This window comes from Pinus tabuliformis, chromosome Q (genome assembly GCF_031772625.1).
Source record: "Pinus tabuliformis cultivar Carrire ecotype Pingquan chromosome Q, CPIR1, whole genome shotgun sequence".
NCBI lineage: Eukaryota > Viridiplantae > Streptophyta > Pinopsida > Pinales > Pinaceae > Pinus > Pinus tabuliformis.
The window spans coordinates 1,189,870,254-1,189,895,473 of NC_142296.1; the positions used below are offsets into that span (position 1 = coordinate 1,189,870,254).

The 25,220-nt window shown below is 37.3% G+C and overlaps 1 pseudogene; it reads left to right on the top strand.

Moving 5' to 3' along the window:
• The first annotated feature begins 1,887 nt into the window (after positions 1-1,887).
• LOC149223972 (endochitinase 4-like) lies at positions 1,888-11,050 on the top strand (annotated as a pseudogene).
• Positions 11,051-25,220: the final 14,170 nt, after the last annotated feature.

Consider the following 25,220-nt stretch of genomic DNA (forward strand, 5'->3'; position numbering starts at 1 on the left):
TAAAACCAACAAATAGACTTTAATCTATGGTTGTTACGGAATATTCATTGTTCTTTTCCCTTTTTATCGGAGTGTAGTTTGCTTTGGGTGAGTTCTTTATTTTTGAAATAAATGGATCACGGTTGGTCTCTAGGCTGAAAGGAGCCTAAAGGTTCCATATCATCCAGTCTGTGAGAAATAAATATGGGTTGGGTGAGAGTGATTTGGAGAGGGACCTGGTTCACCATGATTGCAATGAGTGAAATGAAATGTTTGAAAATTTCTAAGAAGCTGGTGCAGGAGCTGCTAAGCACATCTAGAAAGCAAAACCAAATAAACATCTCTCATTAGGACATGCAGAGATGGAGTTAAGTATTTTTAAGTTTTTAACCATTCAATTTACCTCCCTTTTTCCAATGGCTATGATGTTTGAAAATTTATGCAGAACTGCTAAGCCTCATCTATAACGTGAGTGGAACATAAGCATAAAGTTAAGATTGAGCCTTGAGCTTTGCTAGTGCAAAACCAAATAAACATCTTCCTTAGGACTGTAGAGGTGGAGTAAAGAGTCTTTAAGTTTTTAATATTCTATTCACCTCCCTTTTTCCAACGGCTATGTTGAAATGTTTTGAGAAAAGTGATTTGAAGAGTACCCTGGGTCACCAAGACTGTTATGAATGAAAGTGTAAATGGATAAGCATTGTTTGAAACCTCCCAGAGTACTTCAAGAATGTTGGTGACTTACAAGTATGAAGCTATGTTTGAGCCCTGAAATTCTGTTGGGCAAAATTAAATAAAACATCATTTGCTCAAATACGTTTTTGCCAAAATTTGTTTTAAATCGTCAATAATACGATGTTTGCCGTATTAGTGGCACTCTGAATTTGTTTACAACCTCAAATAGATTTTTGTTTTTACCTGGCTGGTCATTAATAAATTTTGAATGTCTTGAGAATCTTGATTTTTTTTGTAGGGTATCAAGAATTGAAAATATGTCTTTTGACATTGTTGAGGAATTTAAGAAAGTTGTGTGCTTCTACAAAACTTGGTGAGGCATTTCATGGTGTGGATTTCCTTTGTTTGTTTTTGTATCTACCTTCTATTCTCTTTGGCAATGATGCTTCTATTTCATGTTTTGGTGGATTAGCAGGGGAGCCCTATAACAAGCACACGGCATTCTCTCCAGGATTTTTGTTGCATCCATTCGAGGAGGCTAGTCCATTGGGTTTAACGCTGAAGAAAACACCTTCATTCATAGAACTTATTCAAATGAATCTTTCTAAAGGGGACTCAGCAGCCCCTTAGCTATAAATAATTCCAGCCTGGAGGTGGGGAGAAAGAATGAATCAAAGTGTGCACCAGGACCGACTATTGCTGACAAGTACAGGCCTCAAACTTCCCAGCCTTGGTTTTGAGAATTGGTTCTTGGGAGGTAATATGCATAAGAAATTAATACAGCTAAGTTTGCATATTAAATTCTTCAATCTTGTTAGAACATATTAAATATTTTTTGTTCACCTGAACAAGCCTTTTGATAGCCACTGATGGAACTCATGATATGGTAGTAAGTAATGCACATTTAGCAAGATTGCATTGACATAAAGATGCTGATGATGCCAGCATATTTCAAGATATGAAGGAGACTTGGTGGTAAAATGCTATGATGCAAAGCGTAGACTTGTTGGGAAGTCTTGGAGGGTGGTCTGAAGAGCAAGATGGAGATTCATTGGTCAGATATAACCTTTTGAAGACCAGTTGTCCGACAATGAACCTGGTACCCTAGAGATTGAAGTAAGCATCAGGTTTTGCTTATTTTTTGTGTCCTACTTGAGGCAAAGTTGAAGTGCAGGTGCTTTTGATATTTCTATACCAGTATCTTTTCTTCTGTATCATACAGGTACGACTTCCATGAACTTGAACGGGCCCTTCAACAGTTTCATTGTCTCCAGAGGGGTTATTCCCATGTATATCACTATAACACAGAGGCTGCCATTCTTTGAAAATACTTTGGACATTGTTCATTCTATGCATGTCTTGAGCAATTGGATTCCCTCACAGCTACTGGAATTTGTACTCTATGATATCTACAGGATTCTGAGGCCTGGAGGCCTGTTCTGGCTAGATCATTTTTTCTGCACAAAGGATCAGCTGAAGATCTATGTGCCCATGATTGAGCATCCAGGGTATAAGAAGCTGAAATGGTCTGTTGCCCCTAAGTTGGATAGAGGGCCCGAGCTCAAAGAAATGTATATCTCTACTGTCTTGGAGAAGCCACTTAAGAGGCAGTGCGCAGGCTACTTGTAGATGCAATTTTAAGTTTCATGGGCTTAATGCCCCTTAACTTAAAACAAATAAAAATTTCTTCTGTAATGTATTTTAATTTTCAATTATGGAATATATATGATGCCCTTGCCTGTTTTTAGATATTTTCCACTTTGAGTGTATGGTTCATGTATCTGGGTTTGATTTAGGGCTCCAAGATTTTCATATTCATATTAATATATAAAACACATTTACAATTTGAATTTCTGGATTTTCTACCGTGCCATGGTTTTCATTGATTTTTGAAAAAATCTGGATGGTTCGTCTGTAATGGTCAAGGGCTGAAATTCAATGGCCATGTTTTAGTAGGTTTTGACTGCAATGGCGAAACTGCAAATTACTGGAATTCATCAAGATAAGCTTATCAAGAGAAATGATAAGCTTATCTCATGACATAAAGGAAAAAAGGTGATGTTGAATTCTAGAGAACAAATTGATTAAAATTAGAAGCCCAAAGGACATGGACCAAGAGAATTTTGTGCGCCAAATCCAAATGTAGTCATTTTGAAAGAAAATGGCACTTTTGAAGAACTTCATGAGTACTTAGATCCTTCAACCAATGAAAGAATTCAAGAATCAAATGTCCTAGAATGCATGCAACGTGAAGAGAGCATACAAACTTTTACTCCGTAAAACTATGATGAACATGAAAATTATGAAAAAGATCAAGAGAATTTCATTCAAACAAGAGCTCAACTAAGTAGGTTCAAGCCTAGAAATCAAGTAGGTAAAGGAAAAGCATTCAATAATATCATTCAACCCTTCATCAAGCTAATGAATAGCATACAAGGAACAAGCTAATGCAATGATGAAGATGACTTATAACATAATGAATGAATTGATAGAGCTACAAATTACTCATTCTTTTGTTAGAGTGATTAAAATACCTCAACAAAAGGAGAACTTTTTGAAAGCCTAGGAGAATACAAATCCATCAAGCTCAAGAATAGAAACAACTTTTATCAGTAGTTAACAAAGACCCAAGTACCTCCACCTAGAGTAAGAAGAGATACTCCTTTTTATCTCTCTCAAAAATCATGATTTTTATCTTACATAATTGCATGGTCCATAGTTGTCTACAAATAATATAATGCCACTTTCAATTATGAAGTTTTTAGGATTGGAACACCAAATATTATGAAGCCCCAAAAAGTACACACGCTATTGGTTCAAATAGATTCCTTCCTATGATAAAATTAAATATTTTTGTGCATGGATAAGCTCTGCTCCACATATAAATACAATCTTCTCTCTGATTGTAGTTGACTTTCCAATGGATTATGGAGTTGTTGTTGGTTGTGATTAATCAAATAGCTGATCGTACCTACAGTTGTATAACTTTGTTTTACTTTTGTATGATCTATGAAATGGATTTTGAAGGGTTGTAAAGCTTTCAAATGAAATATTTGCTCCGGATCTATCCTATACAAATTTGTGACAGAAATAGTGACTAAGATGGCCATAAAGTGATCTCTTACTTCCAGATTAAAGGTTATTTGGGCACAAGTACCATGCGAAATTAGATACAGAGGTTCATTAAATAAAAAAAACAGTTATATTCACTTGGAGCTGGTGCCGAAGAGGATTTGTTGTCTCGTGCATAAGCTTTCACATTCAAGCTTTGGCCTGATGATGTGGATTGCATGATGTGCTTTTTATTGTTCACTGATGAAATATTTGATGCATTTAAAAAAGAATTCTGAGAAATAGTTTGACAAACCATCTAATAGTTCTAACAGATCACTTGGTGAAAGCATTGCTTAAAGAATATTCAGAATAATATTTGTATTGTTGTGTAGGTAATGAAGTATGGTACAAATGAAACACTACCAGACCAAGCCTTAAATGGCCATTCAGCACAGGTGTTATTTTAGCCAATTTGGAACCCACGAGTGCTTTATCTTGATTGTGGTCTTTTATCAAAAGGTGGCAAATCACTTTTAGACAATACTTTTATTTCAAACTGGCGATCAAATGCAAAAAACAAATTTGTTTCTCCGCGGCTCTCTCCTCTTTTTTATGAAACTCTCCTTAAATGTAGTCAACTATTTATCATGCTGGAATCGCGGCTCTCTCCTCTTTTTTATGAAACTCCTCTTAAATGTAGTCAAACTATTATCATGCTGGAATCATACAACTATTTCCTTGATATATACCAAACGCTAGAAGAGAATATGAAGAGGAAGAGAAAGCTGCTTTCCCAAGTTCTTGATCACATGATATTGCTTCTTCTAATGTATTTCTGTGAGACACTGAGGGATCTTCTAACACAACAAATTGTTCAGCAAGAGATTCAGAGGACAACAACCGCCTCTGTGTGGAAGATCGTCAGAAACAACCAACTTCAAGAGTTAGATTCCTAGATCTATTACTTGATTAGAAGAGAAAATGAAGATTAAGTGGTTACTCTAGAGTCTAAATGAAAAAATAAATCTTTAATTACGAATGGAATAACAAGCAGATACGGTATACAGTAAAATCGCGTTATTTTTATGGCTGTGAAATGTAGAATTTGTGTACTGTGTCCAAACTCTTTGTAACAGTGATAAGGACTTGGCCTCTTCTACAATACACAAAATAGGGTTCCTTGATTTTACTAATATAGATGACATATGATGCCCACTGATTGTCTTTTCAAGGCTTGGAAATATATGCATACAAAATCTCGACTTCCTTAAATTATGAACGGCCTTAGAACTGTCCTTAAAATATTCTCCGCTTCCTTACAAATATGTGGAATGACAAGTCCACCACCTTTCTTCTTTTATAGCCCGGAGATCAAGAAATCACAGCTCCAATGACCTATTTTGGTCGGCCAAATTCACAGAGCATGACAGTATATAGCAGTGCTTTATGTGACATAGGCTTCTTGGCCTTATTACAAGCACAAGGAATAAGTAGGCATCTTCTTAGATAACACAATCGGCATTAACAAAAATTTCTCTCTTCAATAACTCAGAGAACAAAGAGGCATGAATAGGTCGGATTCACTGTCTGAATTGAAGAGAAAGAGAGAATATACGACAGTAGGGAGAGACCATGCAGAGCAGATATGTACATTCATACGGATCTAGGCAGTTCCATGTAGTTTACAAAACAGTTCCATATGTTCATGCAGATAGGGTCATGCAATCCATAAAGCAACACAATCCAGACATACAGCATGTCGTATCTTCTCGGGCCAACTGTACTGCTCAGTTTAGGGTGATTTGTTGACCATAGAGTTGTTGGATTTTAGCACACTGTGAAGGTTTCTTCGCAAGTGTTTTTGAAAGAATGAAAATCTGATTTTGAAGGAGAAATTACCTCTGTATGTGTGAAATTGTTTTATGCTTCCACTATTTAATTTCCAGCTATTGTGTGATTGATGATATGGCCTGAAATTTAATTTCTGGTTAATTAAATTCAGCAAGTTATTTGTTTAATTAAGATCTTAAGGGCATTAGTCATCTGGCCATTATTACCGTAGTGTGCCCTACCCTAATGGCAGTAACCCTCAAAGGGATGAGGCCAGCGATCATGCATGTTGGATTTTGAGAAGTGCAGGTGTGTCCGCTTTTTAATATTAAGCAGTCCACCATAACATTTCTGCCTCCATGCCACAAGATCGAGAACAGAGTAATCCTTTCTCCAAGGTTGGCTTCATGAAATGACCTTTGGCATATTCTTGTGTTCTTGCACTTTTCTTGGCCTCCTAGGAGAATAAAGTTATTTTCAAAAGACTTATCGAAAAGCGTACTTATGCCCAGAATGTAAAAGAGAGATAGCTCCATTGCGTAGCAGACCTTTATTGTTTCTTGTGCTCAGAAAAATAGGAATACTTGGCTCCTTCTTAATGTGGTTCAGAGAACTAGGCCAACAACTTGGTTCTTCGTTGCTCCATAGGACTCTCTTTAATTCATTGATCAAATCCAAATAAATATATGTATCCCTAGAGTCACTTATTTGATCCTCAACAAATTTTCTTGTTGGACATCTTTGTTTACAAGTCTTGAATTTATGTGAGCACAGGTGACTGGATGGAAGGACTGCTAGCTTCAAAATTCTGATGCAGAGGTGCCAAAGGGATCAGATATTCAAACATACCGTTGATTGCTTTATCCACTGAGAAGATTGGACTCAGATCAACAAATTCTTAAAACAAAACTCTTCATTGACTTCTTATCATGACATGTGGTTTAGCTGCTGAAGGAGGACTTTCCTATTGTAAGAACATTGAAATATTACCTCCGCAAATAGCATATCAAAAGTCCCTAAAAAAAATTAAATCACTGCATTAAATGGGTAATATGCATTAAATTACCCAATCCATGATGAGGAGGGGTCCTTCGCATCTAGGCATCCATATTCATAAGACCGTTTTTCATAAGATCCTGGCTCAACACATCAAAGTGCCCAATGACCTAATCAAGGTGCCAAAATCAGTGTCCTCACAGTGCCCTCTGCTCATTGTGCTCGCCAAGAAATAGGATCAGCCATGCACATCCTTCTTCCAATGTGTTCTTCATGAGGCACCTTGAGAGATACCATACCTCTGATTTTATGTTCATGCACGCTGCTACAGGGGTCTGCTCCAAAGTGCCTCACACTTCTTCTATCTTCCAGACTTCCAAGGGTACTGTCACCCTTATCCAATGGTGCCAACACAAAGGAGCTGCATACTTTTCTTGGATGAACTTCCTTTGCTTCAGCTGCTAGACAAAAATAGGATCACATGGAGGGCTGCCACTAAACCTTCTCAACAAAATCACATCAACTGCTAGATAATGACATTATGGAGGGCTTTTACTATTCTTCAAAAATCATTTTCAGACTGATGTCTAAAGGGACCATCCCTTCTCATAACTGCATCCTCTATTTTTATTGGCTTCAGGGCACCTCTTATGAAGGTTTCGAAGACATGAATATATATTCCTTATTGATTTGCAAGTTGGCTTGAATGGAACAGGCTTTTAACACTTGTATATATATCTATATATATGCGCTTGTAACAGTGATAAGGACTTGGCGTCTTCTTCAATACACAAATAGGGTTCCTTGATTTTACTAATATAGATGACATAGGATGCCCACTGATTGTCTTTTCAAGGCTTGCAAATATATGCAAACAGAATCTCGACTTCCTTAAATTATGAAGGGCCTTAGAACTGTCCTTTAAAAGATTCTTCGCTTCCTTAAAAATTTGTGGAATGAGAAGTCCACCACCTTTCTTCTTTTATAGCTCGGAGATCAAGAAATCACAGCCCCAATGACCTATACTGGTCGGCCAAATTCACAGAGCATGATAGTATATAGCAGTTCTTTATTTGACATAGGCTTCTTGGCCTTATTACAAGCACAAGGAATAAGTAGGCATCTTCTTAGATAAAACAATCGACATTAACAAAACTTTTTCTCTTCAATAACTCAGAGAACAAAGAGGCATGAATAGGTCAGATTCACTGTCTGGTTGATGGCATACTTTTTATAAATAAATTTCCATGGCTATTACGGTTCAATTAAGAGCCAATCTCTTGCAGAGTTCAGAGTTGAATTCATCTGTAACTGCCTTTGATTTAGGGAGTGGTCGAGAAAAAACTTCAATGCCTAACAAGACTGTGATGATCACAACCATAAATGTAGCTTGGGCAGAGGAAAACAGTGTACTACATTTGTACATGCAGAGCCTTCGAATAGTTATTGAATCATGTTCTCCTCGTTGCAGTGGACCAGGGGTCATTTAATCGTTGCCAACATATTCATCACACTGCTATATTTTGCTAAAAGAAATATCTGATTTCAATGAATCTGCCTCTGCATACCAAGACTGGCGTGAATGGTAAAATTCAATGAATCTTCCTCTGCATGCCACTAGAAGTTGTTGGATGAAAATATCTGTTTTAAAGGCAAGAAATGGAATGGTTTTTTTGTTATTTGGATTACCAAAATAAATGGCTTAGTTAAGATAGCTTATAAATGGAGGCATAAATTCTGAGGCTCTCATGGTGTTATTTCAATATATTGGCCCTGTTCAAGTTTTGAATGATTCAGAAATTAGCAGATTTGTTAAATAGTGGAGGCAGGAAATTTGCACTTCTTTTCTGTCAAACCTGGTAGCTGATAAAAGATGAGAAACAACTTAATCACACACATGTTGGTAAAAGCCTAATACTAAGAAGGCAGGTAGAAGTGGATGATTAAGATTGTTTATAGGTTTAGGCACACAATTTTATTAGTAACATGCGTAGTTTGAACTTTTGGTGATATTGTTTCATCACATAGGCTGACTACAGTTGGTGAATTGTTACTGGAAATATACCTAAATCAAGATAAAATATAGGTGGTAATACCTAGTTGAATGGAGAGTCCCAGTATATTGGCCCTTTTGAGGATTATTACTTGACCAGTTTGTTGCCTTAGTCTGCTGAGTAAATTTTTTTTTTGTTGGTTGGTTGTTGTTGTAATTGGTAAATTGTATAGGTGATTTCATTCACATGCTTATTGGAATAGCTGGCTTCTTGAATAGGGAAGTCATGCAGTTGAGTATGTGAGAGGGGTTTGTAGAACACATTATCTAATGAACTCTTATGAAGAGGCAAAAAGTCTCACTCATAGCCTACTCAGGGCTTCAGATGGGAATTTCTTTTATAGATTGATCAACTTATTAGAACTACTTCTGCACTTTCTTCATCCACAGAAGCCACTTGAAAATGCTTGAAAATAAACTCTTTGTAAGGGCCATTGTCAATAAAAATATTTGAAGTGGAGGCTCAACCAACAACCATTTTAGCCAGCCTTGGAAGGCAAATAGTTGAGTTCAAACATGATGAAAATTTAATTCCCTGTATACAAAAGCATGTATTAGGTGTTGATAATAGCTAGAAATATGCACTGAAGATGTATATACCTCCTTTTGTACAAAAATGAATAGAAGAGGCAGAGGTATAAGGTTCACCTCGATTTTTCTTGCAAACTCAATCCACTGTAGGATGTGAAAGGAAGTGTCATAATGCTAAGAGTGAAAAAGAGGGGAAGGAAGAAACTAATAATTTCAGAAATTCTAGCTTTCTATCCGTACCTTGATTTGTTCTAATAAAATAAATATTAATTGTTTGTCGACATCAAGGGAGCTATCTGGTAATAATAATAATATTTTATTAGTATTATAATAATAATAACAACAATGGAAAGGTGTGGGGAAGGAAGAGAAAAATAATAATTCAGAAATTTGAACCTTTTATCCTAGCTTTATTTGTTCTTCAGATCCAATAATATTTTGTAGATCCAACTTATGGTGAACCAGTAGCTTGAAAGCCAATTGCAAGTCATTCAGCCAACAACGATCTATAAGCATGCCACAATATTATGTCTATGCATATTCACAATAGTGATTCCATTGTCATATTATTATTCCCCACTTGGAGAGAGAGATGACACAATGGGTTTCTACATGTTGACCAACCATGTAAATTGGATCTTATAAATTAAAATTCTTGTTTTCTAGCCTTCTATTTCTGTAGATATCAATTGTGTAGTTGATGGCATACTTTTTATAAATTCTTCCCACAAACTACTATTATTTACAAAATATTCATTTTCAGAATACACATAACTAACTATTGCAATTGTAACTCATTATCATCCACCCTTGCTTTCAACAATGTCCATTCACATGTCCCTATTCTTCCCCACTCTATGCTATTCTCCCCACTCTATACATGTCTCTATTCTTCTCCATTTTATGCTATTCTTCCCCACTTTATGCCTTAGGATTTCCTTTGCAACATAAGGTGCAAATGCTAGTTAAATTTTTGTGTTATCAATAAAAAAGTAATCCAAAAAAAATATAAATACTCTTCCTTCCAAAAAAAATATAAATACTCTTTATTTTAATCCATGAAATTTTGTGTAATAAAAAAAATCCACAACTAATCTGTAATTGTATTTAAATTATTTATGTTACTTGTACCAATCCTCGGTCTTTCTAAATACTCTTTACTTTAATCAATCAAATTTTGTGTAATAAAAAATAAATCCACAACGAATCTGTAATTAACTAATCTGTAATTGTATGTAAATTATTTATGTTACTTGTACCTATCCTCGGTCTTTGTAACGGTTTTCACTTTATTATTTGTGCCTATCCTCTGTCTTTCCAACGGTTTTCACTTTACCTCTAAATCTATATATTAATGTTTTGAATTTAGAATTGGTTGTTGGTATACATTGACAAATATCGCGTCTGACCGATTGGCAGATCTGTGCTACGTGGAGGAGATAGAGAAGAGCGTCCACTGTGATCCCAGCAACAGGGATATTACCCGGACAACAATATTACGGCCGTGGCCCATTGCAACTTACAGGGTATGTACATTGTATATAAGTTTATAAGCATGAAATGATAACTTATATTTTAGTCTAATGTTTAATTTGAATGTTTGGTGAACATTTGTTTGTGTAATTTTTGCAGAAACGCAAATTATGGTGGAGCTGGAAAATATCTGGACGTGAACCTGCTGAATAACCCTGGAATACTGGCTCAGGATGGCCTAACGTCGTGGAAAAGTGCGCTCTGGTTTTGGAATGTGAACAGTAATTGCCACACCGCTATTACATCCGGTCAGGGATTCGGGGCAACCATTCAAGCAATCAACGGAGCACTAGAATGCAAAGGTAAAGCCACCGATAAAGTTAACGACCGCATCAACCATTACACTAACTATTGCAGGCAGTTTGGTGTAAACCCAGGAAACAACCTTCAATGTTAACAATACTTATTCACTTCAATTCGGGCAAGATCTCTGGAATTTTGGTATTTGATATCGATTTGTACCAGCAACCTCATCAGCTAAATTTTGATATTTGAAATCGATTTGTAAGTAATCTAATATTTGAAATCGATTGGTAAGCAATCTCATAAGTGTTTTTCCTAATTTTAATATTTGAAATCGATTTGCAAGTAATCTCATAATATTTGAAATCGATTGGTAAGCAATCTCATAAGTGTTTTTCCTGCTGACCACCACAACATTAAGCATCAACATGACTCAAAATACTTAGTCACAATAATATTTTGTCGTAGTCAGTAACAGTGGTACAGGCTAATAATTATTATTGCAAGTGTTAACGGAGCAGAGCAGAGTTCGGTTCATATCGCAGGGTCAATGCCATGAAATTCTGCCACTTAAAAGTACAAATTTGGCGTAGACATACTACCGACAGATTTGGTCGTTTTTGTGGGCTAGAAACTAATGTTTGCGTTAGCGAATTGTAGCCTTGCACCAAATACAAATAAAAATTGTTGTATGCTATTAATTTCTGCATTGATATGAAATGGATGTGTAAATTTTGTAATAATATTTGGGTGCTTGGGATACTATTAATTTCTGCATTGGTACGAAATGGATGTGATTGGGATGTAGTTTAAGTATTAGGAGAGGTTTTATGTTTTTGTTTTATTGGAATAGGATTATATAATTTTTAGATTTAATTTCTGCATTGGTAGGAAATGGATGTGTAAAATTCGTAATAATATTGGGGTGCAGTTTAAGTATTATGAGAGGTTTTATGTTTTTGTTTTATTGGAATAAGATTATATAATTTTTAGATTTAAAGGATATAATGTTAAGTAAGATTGCAATTATATATATATGAAATGTAAAAGTAAAATTTTAATAAATTTCTTAAATTAAATCAAATAATTAAATAAATCTAAATTAATCTAAATTATTGAATACTAAATTAAATTTGTAACCATGGTTATAAATATGTAATATTTGGTTTTGAAATTTATCATTCAATAAGTTAATTTTGTCTAGGTTATTTTAGAGTTCTTATTATTGGTATAATAATTATGGGTTAATTTGGATTTTTTTATATAGATTTATATATTGTTTTATATTAATCTAATATATTATTATATTTAGCATAAATTGTATATGTGAATCAATTTATCATTTAATTATTATTAATTTATTAAAATAGTTTTTTTAATATATATGTTTTTATACTTTATGGTGAATGTTATTTTTTAAGTTTATATGTTACACAGTAAAAATTTGGAAAATAATATTTATTATCGAAGAAATAATAATTATAATTTAAATCTTGATTACACCAATATGTGTTTTTATTGTGAGATTTTTTTTATGGAAATATTCATTATTCATCATCTTCGACACAATCTTGAAAAATGCCCTACACTTCATCATGAACAATACGTACACTCATATGACTATCCCCTTAGACATAACCAACGACAACTTTCTGCACCTGCAGGGATTATGCATGGTAGGATGTTATATTGGACTTGTTTGTAAGGTCCATCATTGAAACAACTATGATGCGGTTGTACACATGGCTTGGTGAAGCTCATCCCCTTTTACCTTAACAATCGAGGACCATAGTGATCAGCAATAGAATTATGAAAACAGTAATCTAACCTGAATTTTTCATTTGGGATTATACCTTCAACAATCGAGCTTAACTAATTGGCTTATTTTGAATTTTGGGATTAATGAAGGTGAGCTAACCCCACTGGTCTAATTTGAATTTGAATTGATAGACATAATTTTTCCCAAAGAAGAATTCTCCATTTCTATTGGAAATTTGATTAGAAATTGCATTTCATGTGGAGCTGATAAATGATGATTGAACCCTAGTTTCGGTTTTCATTGGCTTCGAATATTACTCTTTTCATTTGTGTATCTTGGCATCTAGTGTTCTATGTAATGTGTGTTGACAGTGTATGTAATTTTCTTTCATGTAAGGGAGGAAGAAGATTGTCGATGAAAAGAATACGAAAGTTGTGCTACAAACAACTCTACAAAACCAGATCGGGGTGCTACAAGAGAAGATTGAGAAACTTAGACATTTATGGGTTTTGGATGAACTCATATTTTTTTATGTTTGTCTATAATGAAATTTGGGTCCAATTCTACATTTTGTAAGTTTTTCCCCTATTCCTAGATGTTTTACGTAACCCATTCACAGATCCTAGTTATTTATGGGATTTCACAGTTACATGGAGGATACATTTTACTTATTAGATTTGGTTATGGTGATAATATGATTTATGATTTACATCGAGGATACATTTTACTCATTAGATATGGTTACGGTGATAATATGATTTATGATTTACATGATATTGCTAAGGAGGATAATTCTATTTCGAGTTTTCGGAAAGCAAGTCTTAAAAAATCACAATGAATTGTAGATGGCATTTTGAGAAAACACAAATCATCAAGAACAAAAAGCTTTGCAGCTGAGCAACAAAACAAACTTGTAGATGTAAGTGCATGATGTCCCATGCACCCCCTCAGTGTCGATGAGTAGCACCTACCATATTTCAAATTTTATTTGCTTGAAATGAAATTATATTCTTTGCAATGGTCACTTTTCAATATTTTACAGTTTGTAACTTGATTGGATTGTATGATAATTTAGAAGCAGGTGTATTTGACTAACTAGGAGAAGTCTACATACCAAGTAGGACAAATTTGAAAACAATGAAGTGAAACTTGTGTCATCCCAATATAGAGAAACTTAATAAAATTGTCAGGCACTTATTTCTTCATCGTATGTGGTCATGATATCAACGCGAAGAGAGTTGGGAGGGGAAATGGGTAGTAAAATGTATCATTAGCTCTAAAGTTGAATATATTTTGGCTTGTTCTCTAGAATTGCAACAATAGTAGTAACTTTGTGTAATTCTATTTGTAGGTTATGAACCCTAATTTAGCAACACCACCGTAAACATAGATAATTGAGAATTTTGAACGTGTTTGGAAACGTGTGATAGACTCGGTGGAGAGGAATGGTATACCTCTCAAACTTATCATCTGCATAAAGCCCCAACAAGATAATAAGCATCATAATTTATGGTGGAAATCCTCATCGTTTATATTTTATTTTAGCATGAGGGTCTATACAGTTTTAATGTTTCATTATTAAATACAACAATAAGCCCATTTATGTTTTAACTCTAGCTACTGTAAATGTTTTATGCGAGTTAAAGTTTGGGTTCTGGACCCAGTGTTGCTTGGGTAGTCAGTGTTGAAAAATGCAAGCCTGATTACATTGCTAATGTTATATTGAAAGTAAATGCAAAGTTATGAGTTTTATTTGAGGATAACTAGCTTTGTATATATCAAATACCTTTCTTGATTTCATCATGATTATACTATCATTTGGATTTTGAAAAGATTGGTGGGCAGAACTCATTATTGGTTGATGAGCAAAAAAAGCAGCTTCCGTTATGTCATACATGCCTTTTGTAATAATTGACCCTAATAAGTTTAGATTCCCTTATGACTTGTGACAATGCAACTCCAAACCTCGTCAACCTTTTCTACTCTATTTTTGGTGTTGTACCTAAATCCCATATAAGAGCGATCTATAGACTGAGCTTAATGGGAAAGAAAAAGTTTTAGGGATGAAAGAAAACAAAATGGATCTAAAGGTTATTGCACAATACACGGTTCTAACTCTCCATCAATACATCATCTCTCATGGGAAACAAGAGGACACCATCTGTTTTAGGGCTTCGCATGCCTCTCAAATCTCATCATGAGAATCTACACAATGACAATACTAACAACAACCACAACATTCAATCTCCCTAATGATGTCTGGACAACTAATTGGATTAAAGATACAACCATATCATAACCAAACTCATTTCAATGCACAATAATTTATTTGTACCCATAGTCCATATCTATATAGCAAGCAGTAAAACAATCCCATTTTTCACCTCAATATGTTCATCAAGTATCGAGACTCCATGAGAAGCAACAAATACAAGGGTCAAATTCCCCACAAACATCTTTTAGTAATCCTCATTTTTGTTAACAAGAGGAGAAATAACAACAAATGTAGCTAGGTTCGGCAACACTATCCAATTCTAGGACGTTGTTGCTTACCACTCCACCATTAACGCTGGTTGGTGGCCCCACAGAGAAACTCAACAAAGACATGGGATTTGTGTTGAAAATTGCAGTGAGAAATGTTAAAAATAACATCAAGAAAATCCTAATTTAATTTGTCCTTGAATTAAATCAGGAATTAAATTGTAATTCTATTCTCATAGCAACTTGTAACATTTAACTAAGTTAATTTGATGTAGTTGGCTCAGTAAATTCGAGTTGGAAGTTTATCTAGAGTCATGTAGAGTGATCCCTAAATTTTAGGGGTCGAGGTTGAGTTCTTGTTCAGTTGTAATTATTTAATTCAGTTTAACTGAGTTAAATTCAATTAAACTAGTTCTAACTGTTGGAGGAACTAGTGAGAGGTCAAGTGAATTAAATTGGATTTAATTCACATGCAGTGATCAATTAGATAACTAATAATTCACTAAAAAATTACTCATGCATGTCAGTTCAAAGGAAGACCCAGTTGAGATTAGTGTTTAGGGACAATGTATTATCAATTGTAAAATCATCTAAATTAAATTGATGGTGCATGCAATCAGAGGAAGGCCTATGAATGGATTGCGCAATTATGAGTGAGGAATTTCCTAATTAAAATGGGCTAATTCCCTAGGAAATTGTGCAAAGAAGTAGGATCTTGACAAGCAAGCAGATTTGGCTAAGTATTGGCTTGAGCTAATTTTTTAAGCATTGAGATAGATTGTACTTGTGCATAGATTATTTGCTTTGAACGAGCATTGTATTTTCTTCTTAGATCTTCTTATTAATGCAATATACAAATAACAAGGGTTTTGAGCTGTGGCTTTCCCTAGAAAATTATTGTGTTATGTGATTGAATTTATTCCTTTTCTTCTTCTTGATTTCATCGACCAATTTTTGTTTCCACTCAAGAGTAGAGTAGATTCAAGTAAATTGTTTTAGCATAGTAGAATCTGCAGTTTGAATCTACAAGAAATATCTACATGGTATGGGAGCTGAAATCGCTATAGAAGAGGAGAATACAAGCTTGTTGTGTAAGAGAAATCGAATTTGAAATTTCATACTTCAAAGCCAACAAGATGTCGTTCTACGGTTTGAGACTTGAGTGTGCCCTTGAGGGTAGCTCAAATTCCATAGCATGGAAGGACAAGATGGAGGCAGTGTTGGAAGACAATGGGTTGAAGGAATTCATATATCATGATATCTTGAAGCCTCCAACATTTGCTGCTAAAGATCTAGAAGAATGGAGGAAGTGTGTGGAAAAGGCAAGAAGGATTATCCTAGAAGGAGTTCAAGATCATATTTTCTCGAATCTCCACAGTAAGGAAAATCCATTTGCAATGTGGAAGGAATTGATGAACTTGTTTCAAAACAATAGTGACCACAGAAAGCTGGAACTAAAGGAAATAGATAGAAAAATCAAGATGGAGAAGGGTGACGCAATCCCGAAGTACTTGACCAACTTCACGCAATGTCAGGATGCTATGCTCTTGACCTGCGAGAAATTCCAGAATGCCAAATATGTGAAGAAATACAACCGAGAACACAGAATAAAATGATAAAAATAGAAAGTATTTTATTATTCAGAGATCAAAGCAATGTTCACTTTCATCTTCGAGGGGACAACATCCAGTAGAGCAGATCTCGATTACAAAATAAGAATTGATGATCTTTCCCTTCTAACTACAAGTATTTATAGTTAAATGACCTTCAACAACCTAACGACTAGTGGTCCTTTGCATAACATGGGTTAACCACTTTATTTATTAACTATGGACCATTGCAAGTAACGGTAGTCCCTTTCTTAAATGTCGGTCAACCACTTACAATTATTAATATGGGATTTATTAACTCTTTAACTAACTATAACTATGACTCGACCCTATTACATAAATAAAGGGGTTAAGATTGGACCCTAACATGCCCTTTCCCATGAAAAGAAGCCTTGTCCTTGTTATCACTCAGGTTGTCCTTAAAGCTCTAGAAAAGGATACGACCGAGGTAACCACAAACCAACTTTGGACTGCAGGTTCTAGCCAACCTGCAATCAGAGAGGGCTCTCTATTTATGATTTAGCTTTGTTTGAAAAGGATTTTAGGCTAGCTCTTGAGTTCAGAGGGTTTTTGTTTTGTTTTGGTGAGAAAATTGATTTTTCAGATAGAGAGGCAGAGCATAGTCTAAGGGTTTCGAACCATTGGGCGTGGAGTCGAGGAGAAAAACTGCTGGTGCTTTTCCTTAATAACAGTAAGGGAAAATGGAGCAAGATAGCTGGGCATGAAACAATGTTTGAGGTTAAAGGGATGGAAAGAAATGTTAAGTAATGAGAGGCAATTAAGAATCTCTCAATTATGCTTAACAGGGGAAGACAACAGGGCGCTACCTAGGGGCATTTAAGAATCCCTAGATAATTGGCCAACACAGGTGAATCAGGGTAAACATGAGCCAGAAGGAATTCATATTCATAACCAATTCAATCAGAAGAAAACATAAAGAAATAGCAGAAATTGAGCATAGAGAGTACTTAAACTAATTCTAGGCTATTCTTTCTTCCTGCTACTTAAATAGTGGTAAACAATAAACAGAGGTAAGATGCACTTATTGTTTCAGGCTGCAGCACGAGAATTCCATCTTCATATTTCCATAAACATTCATTCACACCAGACAGTTTTCCCTCCAAGCTTTCGGCATTCTTTGATTATTGAAAAACTTAGGTATACACAGCGAGTCCCTAGTGAACTTCTCAATTGACCCACCATTAAAACTATACAAAGGGTGGTACATATAGGGCAAAAACTCTATCTATTGTTTTTATTACATCTTGACCTAATTAGGTCATAAAGGAAAATGACTACTTAACCTAATTCTATCCATAAATAAATGCAAAATATATCTCGGGCTGTGTTGGGGGCAGCTGTATCAAAACTGAATAAATGATGCTGTCCTTCGTGGCTTGCTGGAGTGTTTTCTGAAATAAATGAGTATGGGTTTCTGCACCTTCGTTGTTTGTATGCATTTAAAGCTTTAACTGTGATTTTAGGGCAAGGATCGGCTTACGCCTCCTGATTTGACTTTCTGGGGGCCTCATAAATGTTCAGGTGCCTTGAGCCCCTAAAAAATCTTGGCTGATACTCTTTGGCTCTTCTTCTTCCTCTGATACTCTTTGACAAAATCTGGATGGCTGATGTGATATGTTGCGGGTCTAATCACCAGTAAATGGCCTCTGCTCGGCCTCTGCATCAACTGGAATTGTTTTCTGTTCCTTCCGGTATGCTCTGTGAGGAAAACGGGTCATTTTTGCGCCTTTTTGGGCTTCCTGGGGCCGCATGATGAGAAGATTCCCTAAAGATTCCCTGAAGATTCTCCATTTCGGCATAAAAAATCCCGCGGCGCAAATCGCTCATCAAAAACTGCCTTAGAATTGGATTCCGGGGATCCGACGTGCGATTTTCGCCTCTGCGCGCAAGAAGGTTGATGATGACGTCAGCATGACGTGACGCTGTACAGCGGGTGACGTCAGCATGACATCAGCAAGACGACGTGGAGACGTCATCCTGTATCGACGATGACGTGGCAGGAGGCCATGCAGGCAGGTGACTCGACATGGTGACTAGGCAAAGGGGTTGACGCAAGCGGTGACTGGGCGGAGGGTGACGTGGGATGTGACATCACGGGCGGTAAGCAGTTTTGTGGCACACCTCTTATGGGCAAAGGCGATCTCGGGGGAGAGGGCTCCGCCACACCCCAGAGCTTGACATGTGGCGGGAGTACGACGGCAAAACCGCCAAACTCCCAGACGCTAAAGCTCGGTCATGTTGCATATAGGAAAGCCCGCCCACCGTAGATCTGTGGCGGGCCAGATCTAACGACTGGCAAAAGATGGGTAACGACGGCGAGTTAGAGGGTGGGGATATTCGCGAGAATATTCGCTTTTTAATGTATCGCGGCGGTGGGTTAAAACATAGGGAATGGGGTTTTTATGTGAAAAAACGGCGCGAGTTAATATTTCATGCACAGAACGTAGGAAAAAGGTGCAAAAAATGGGTTTTTGAAGGTTTTTTTAGGGGTTTTTGGGGGGAGGATATTAATCTGGCCAGGTGTCAGATTAATCCCTATTATGACTCAGATGGGCTAAAGACAGCCCCAGATGGACTGTGATTTCCCGGACTTAGTAGAATTATGGCTATAATGCCAGGGAGGGGATATTTACATAGGGGAGTTTTATATACATGATTTTAATAGGGAAAGGGAAAACTGATAGGGGAGTTACATAATAAAGTTAATAGTTAATATGAAGGTGCAAAGAGGGTGCTAAGGTATGAGACCTTAGGCTTTGTTGGGGAAGAGAAGGCTCACAGATGATGAGTGATCAGTCCTTGAGTAAGGCAAATCCTTACCAAGGCGAATGTCATGGAGATGATGAATTTGAGAGGCTGAAGCAGATCTTGACCTCTTGGGGGATGTTAGTAAGTGACTTGGGGGGAAATGAGAAGAAGGGGAGGTTAGTGAATTCCAGCTTGAGTACCTCCTTTGAATGCAAAACTGCCTGATAACTGTGATAAAAAATGGAATATAGCAGTGGCAATTGGACCAGGATACTTTCATGGCATCTTCATTGGCCTGTTCTGGAAATATGGAACACTGCAACCTGCAAAGTATGACATATTTGGCATGTGAAAATGTCAATCATGAAAAATGAATACCTGCTGCAGCAGGAGGCTAACAGTGGCTCCACTTGGGGATGGCTTTTCCTTGTGAAAAGTCAAGAACAGCAGGTCAGACTGCCTTGTATTCAATTGCTGTTGTATTCTGCAAAATTTGCTTGGCCGGTTGCCTTATTAATCCTACCTACCTACCCTAACCAATACTTTCTCTGGTTTTAGGTGTAATGAAACAGCGAATGCAGCCACTTAAGCATTATAAACATGATTGGCCCCTGTTGCTTGTGCTTGCTGTTACCTGAAATGGAGATCTTGTAATCTGATATGGCTTTATTAATCTTTGAGAAGATCAGGAAGCTGCTGACCTTCTTTGCTGAAACAAGAAACTGTACAAAAGTGTCCTGTAGCATATATACATTATTGCTAGACTGACTTGAAGAACTGTACAAAAGTTTGGGATGGTTATCATGCTTTGAAATTGTTGAATCATCCACAACTCGATTTTGAGCTTTGCAGCCTGCTAATGGAGAAAAGCAGTGATTTACCTCATCATTCTGCCTACCAGCAGATAGGTCATTCAAAACTTGCAGAGGTGCTTGCCATTTACAATCTGGCTGGAATAGGACTTGACTGATTTGCACAGGCTGCTCCTCTTCTTCTTCTTCAAATAACTCAGATGGCTGAAAACAAAGAGGCAGGGGATCCACTTGGATTATTTGATCATATGTTGCTGCTTCCAAGTCTTCCTCAATCTGATATTCGATGGCTCTTTGGGTTTGCAAAATTAGAGGCAATACATTTTGAACAATGATTTGACCATCCTCCGACGGTCAATATTAACCCTTGCTGATACTTGCTTATTAATTGCATGATAGTTGTCTTTAATATATTGAAAAGATTCAAAACAGAAAGGTAAAGTTCCTTCACTGAAATCAACACACTCTGCGTTTTCTTTCTTTTCTTCATAGCTGAGATGGGCACTCTGATCTTTGTGTTCAGGCAGCTGATCCTGAATTGTGCTTTCTGTCAAAATAGGCTATGATTCCTCTGCGAAGCTGATTTGGTCGTTAGTTTCATAATCATCATCATATTGATCATATTTGGGCAGACCATTGAAATAAGAGAAGCTATTATATTCATACATTATATCAGGAGGCTGCTCCATCATGTATGGCGGTATGAATATGTCATTTGTTTTGTGGCAGGTTTGTTCATGAATATCATTACTTTCCTTTTGCAAAACAGATATGTTCTGGTGCTCTAAACATTCAACTTCTATTGTGAAAATCTGCTTTAATTCCTCTGCTTTCTTTACAAAGATATCAAGTTCATCCCCTTTTTTTGCTTTCAACCTCATCTCCCTAATTTTCAGATTGACCTCTACATCTACTGCCATGTTCTGCATCTATTGCATAGTAGAGGGGCTCCTTTCTCTCAGATGAAATTCTATTTCTGGATCAAATGCTTTTGGATAATGTAATAGAGCCAAATCAGGGGGACGTTTATATTCAATGGTATAGAATGATAAAATTGATTGAATCGGTCAGAAAATTGCTGAACAGATTCATTTGGAATCCTTTTTAAGTGATTATATTCCTCTATGAGCGCGAGGAAATTGACTTTCATCATCCATCTATCAAGGAAGAGTTTGAAAAACTGCTGGAGATTTGAGATGCTTGCCTCAAGCAATGCTTTAAACCAAGTCCTAACTTCACTTTGTAAAGAAAGGGAAAACAGCCTAACACTAACATCCTCATCTTCCACTTAAAAAATGTTCAAATAATCTTCAAAAGCCTGAATGTGCTTTTGGGCAGTAACTCCTTTCTCTCCATCAAATCTTGGGAGACACATGGGATGATTTTTGGGCAAAAGGTTTAAGCACAAGAGGCAAAATGAGTGGCTTATATCTATCAGGAACCTTACGAGGCAAGGGATTGTGTACAGGGGCTAAATGATTGGGTTCGGTATGAATAGGGATAGGATGATTGGATTTAACGGAAGAGTCCCCCTTGACCATGAGGTGATGATCATCAGCATTGAGAGGTTGTTGTTCTAATGTGCAAGGAGGGCTTTCTTCAACATCTTCTAAAGGGAAAGCATAAAAGTTAAATTTAAACAATATGTACAACAAGATTTTATGGAAGAGAAAGAACATGACCTCTTGGATCAAAATCCAGGTAAAAAGCCTAATCTGCTCATACATTTCTTTTGGGTTCATCTCTCCAGTGGAGTCTTTATTATGAGGATGATGTGGAGTCGCCAGGTGAAAGATCAACTTTGGAGTGTCTGATCTCTGTCCACCATCAAAGATCAGAACTAAACTTTGAAAAAGCAGTTCTGAAGGTCTGGTTCTCTCATTGGAGATTTCTTACCTTCTTCGTGAAACTATCTGAAATTATCTAAGGAAGTCCCCAGCGGAGTCACCATTATGTTATCACTCAGGTTGTCCTTAAAGCTCCAGAAAAGGATACGGCCGAGGTAACCACAAACCAACTTTGGACTACAGGTTCTAGCCAACCTGCAATCAGAGAGGGCTCTCTCTTTATGATTTAGCTTTGTTTGAAAAGGATTTTAGGCTAGCTCTTGAGTTCAGAGGGTTTTTGTTTTGTTTTGGTGAGAAAATTGATTTTTCAGATAGAGAGGCAGAGCATAGTCTAAGGGTTTCAAACCATTGGGCGTGGAGTCGAGGAGAAAAACTGCTTGTGCTTTTCCTTAATAACAGTAAGGGAAAATGGAGCAAGATAGCTAGGCATGAAACAATGTTTCAGGTTAAAGGGATGGAAAGAAATGTTAAGTAATGAGAGGCAATTAAGAATCTCTCAATTATGCCTAACAGGGGAAGACAACAGGGCGCTACCTAGGGGCATTTAAGAATCCCTAGATAATTGGCCAACACAGGTGAATTGGGGTAAACTTGAGCCAGAAGGAATTCATATTCATAACCAATTCAATCAGAAGAAAACATAAAGAAATAGCAGAAATTGAGCATAGAGAGTACTTAAACTAATTCTAGGCTATTCTTTCTTCGTGCTACTTAGATAGTGGTAAACAATAAACAGAGGTAAGATGCACTTATTGTTTCAGGCTGCAGCACGAGAATTCCATCTTCATATTTCCATAAACATTCATTCACACCAGACAGTTTGCCCTCCAAGCTTTCGGCAATCTTTGATTATTGAAAAACTTAGGTATACACAGCGAGTCCCTAGTGAACTTCTCAATTGACCCACCATTAAAACTATACAGAGGGTGGTATATATAGGGCAAAAACTCTATCTACTGTTTTTATTACATCTTGACCTAATTAGGTCATAAAGGGAAAATGACTACTTAACCTAATTCTATCCAGAAATAAATGCAAAAGATATCTCGGGCTGTGCTGGGGGCAGCTGTATCAACACTGAATAAATGATGCTGTCCTTGGTGGCTTGCTGCAGTGTTTTCTGAAATAAATGAGTATGGGTTTCTGCACCTTCGCTGTTTGTATGCATTTAAAGCTTTAACTGTGATTTGAGGGCAAGGATGGGCTTACGCCTCCTGATTTGACTTTCTGGGGGGCCTCATAAATGTTCAGGTGCCTTGAGCCCCTAAAAAATCTTGACTGATACTCTTTGGCTCTTCTTCCTCCTCTGATACTCTTTGACAAAATCTGGACACCTGATGTGATATGTTGTGGGTCTAATCACCAGTAAATGGCCTCTGCATCAACTGGAATTGTTTTCTGTTCCTTCCGGTATGCTCTGTGAGGAAAACGGGTCATTTTTGCACCTTTTCGGGCTTCTTGGGGCTGCATGATAAGAAGATTCCCTAAAGATTCCCTAAAGATTCTCTATTTCGGCCTAAAAAATCCTGCGGCGCAAATCACTCATCAAAAACTGCCTCAGAATTGGATTCCGGGGCTCCGAAGTGCGATTTTTGCCTCTGCGCGCAAGAAGGTTGATGATGACGTCAGCATGACGTGACGCTGTACGGTGGGTGACGTTAGCACGATGACATGGCGGGATGACGTCAGCATGACGTCATCCTGTAGAGACGATGACGTGGCAGGAGGCCATGCATGCAGGTGACTCGACATGGTGACTGGGCAAAGGGGGTGACGCAAGCGGTGATTGGGCGGAGGGTGACGTGGGATGTGACGTCACGGGCGGTAAGCAGTTTTGTGGCGCACCACTTATGGGCAAAGGCGGTCTCGGGGGAGAGGACTCCGCCACACCCCAGAGCTTGACACGTGGCGGGAGTACGACGGCAAAACTGCTGAACTCTCGGACGCTAAAGCCCGGGTGTGTTGCATATAGGAAAGCCTGCCCATCGTAGATCTGTGGCGGGCCAGATCTAACGGCTGACGGTAGATGGGTAACGACGGTGGGTTAGAGGGTGGGGATATTCGCAGGAATATTCCCTTTTTAATGTATCGCGGCGGTGGGTTAAAACATAGGGAATGGGGTTTTTATGTGAAAAGACGGTGCGTGTTAACATTTCATGCACAGAACGTAGGAAAAAGGTGCAAAAAATGGGTTTTTGAAGGTTTTTTTAGGGGTTTTTGGGGGGGAGGTTATTAATCTGGCCAGGTGTCAGATTAATCCCTGTTATGACTCGGATGGGCTAAAGACAACCCCAGATGGACTGTGATTTCCCGGAATTAGTAGAATTATGGCTATAATGCCAGGGAGGGGATATTTACATAGGGGAGTTTTATATACATGATTTTGATAGGGAAAGGGAAAACTGATAGGGGAGTTACATAAAAAATTTAATAGTTAATATGAAGGTGCAAAGAGGGCGCTAAGGTATGAGATTTTAGGCTTTGTTGGGGAAAAGAAGGCTCACAGATGATGAGTGAGCAGGCCTTGAGTAAGGCAGATCCTTACCAAGGCGAATGTCATGGAGATGAAAAATCTGAGAGGCTCAAGCATATCTTGACCTCTTGGGGGATGTTAGTAAGTGACTTGGGGGGGAAATGAGAAGAAGGGGAGGTTAGTGAATTCCAGCTTGAGTACCTCCTTTGAATGCAAAACTGCCTGATAACTGTGATAAAAAATGGAATACAGCAGTGGCATTTGGACCAGGATACTTTCATGGCATCTTCATTGGCCTGTTCTGGAAATATGGAACACTGCAACTTGCAAAGTATGACATATTTGGCATGTGAAAATGTCAATCATGAAAAATGAATACCTGCTGCAGCAGGAGGCTAACAGTCCTCAAGGTTGAAGCTGCAGAAACTGCTGAAGAATATTGATTGGTTCCCATGTTGCATCTTCTGGAGAGGTGCCTTTCCACTTGTCAAGGACTTCCTTGATCGTGCAGATGTCGTTCTCCCATATCGAGGACTTGTTCAGGTTGGAGCTAGAGTGAATCTTCTTCATCCAAT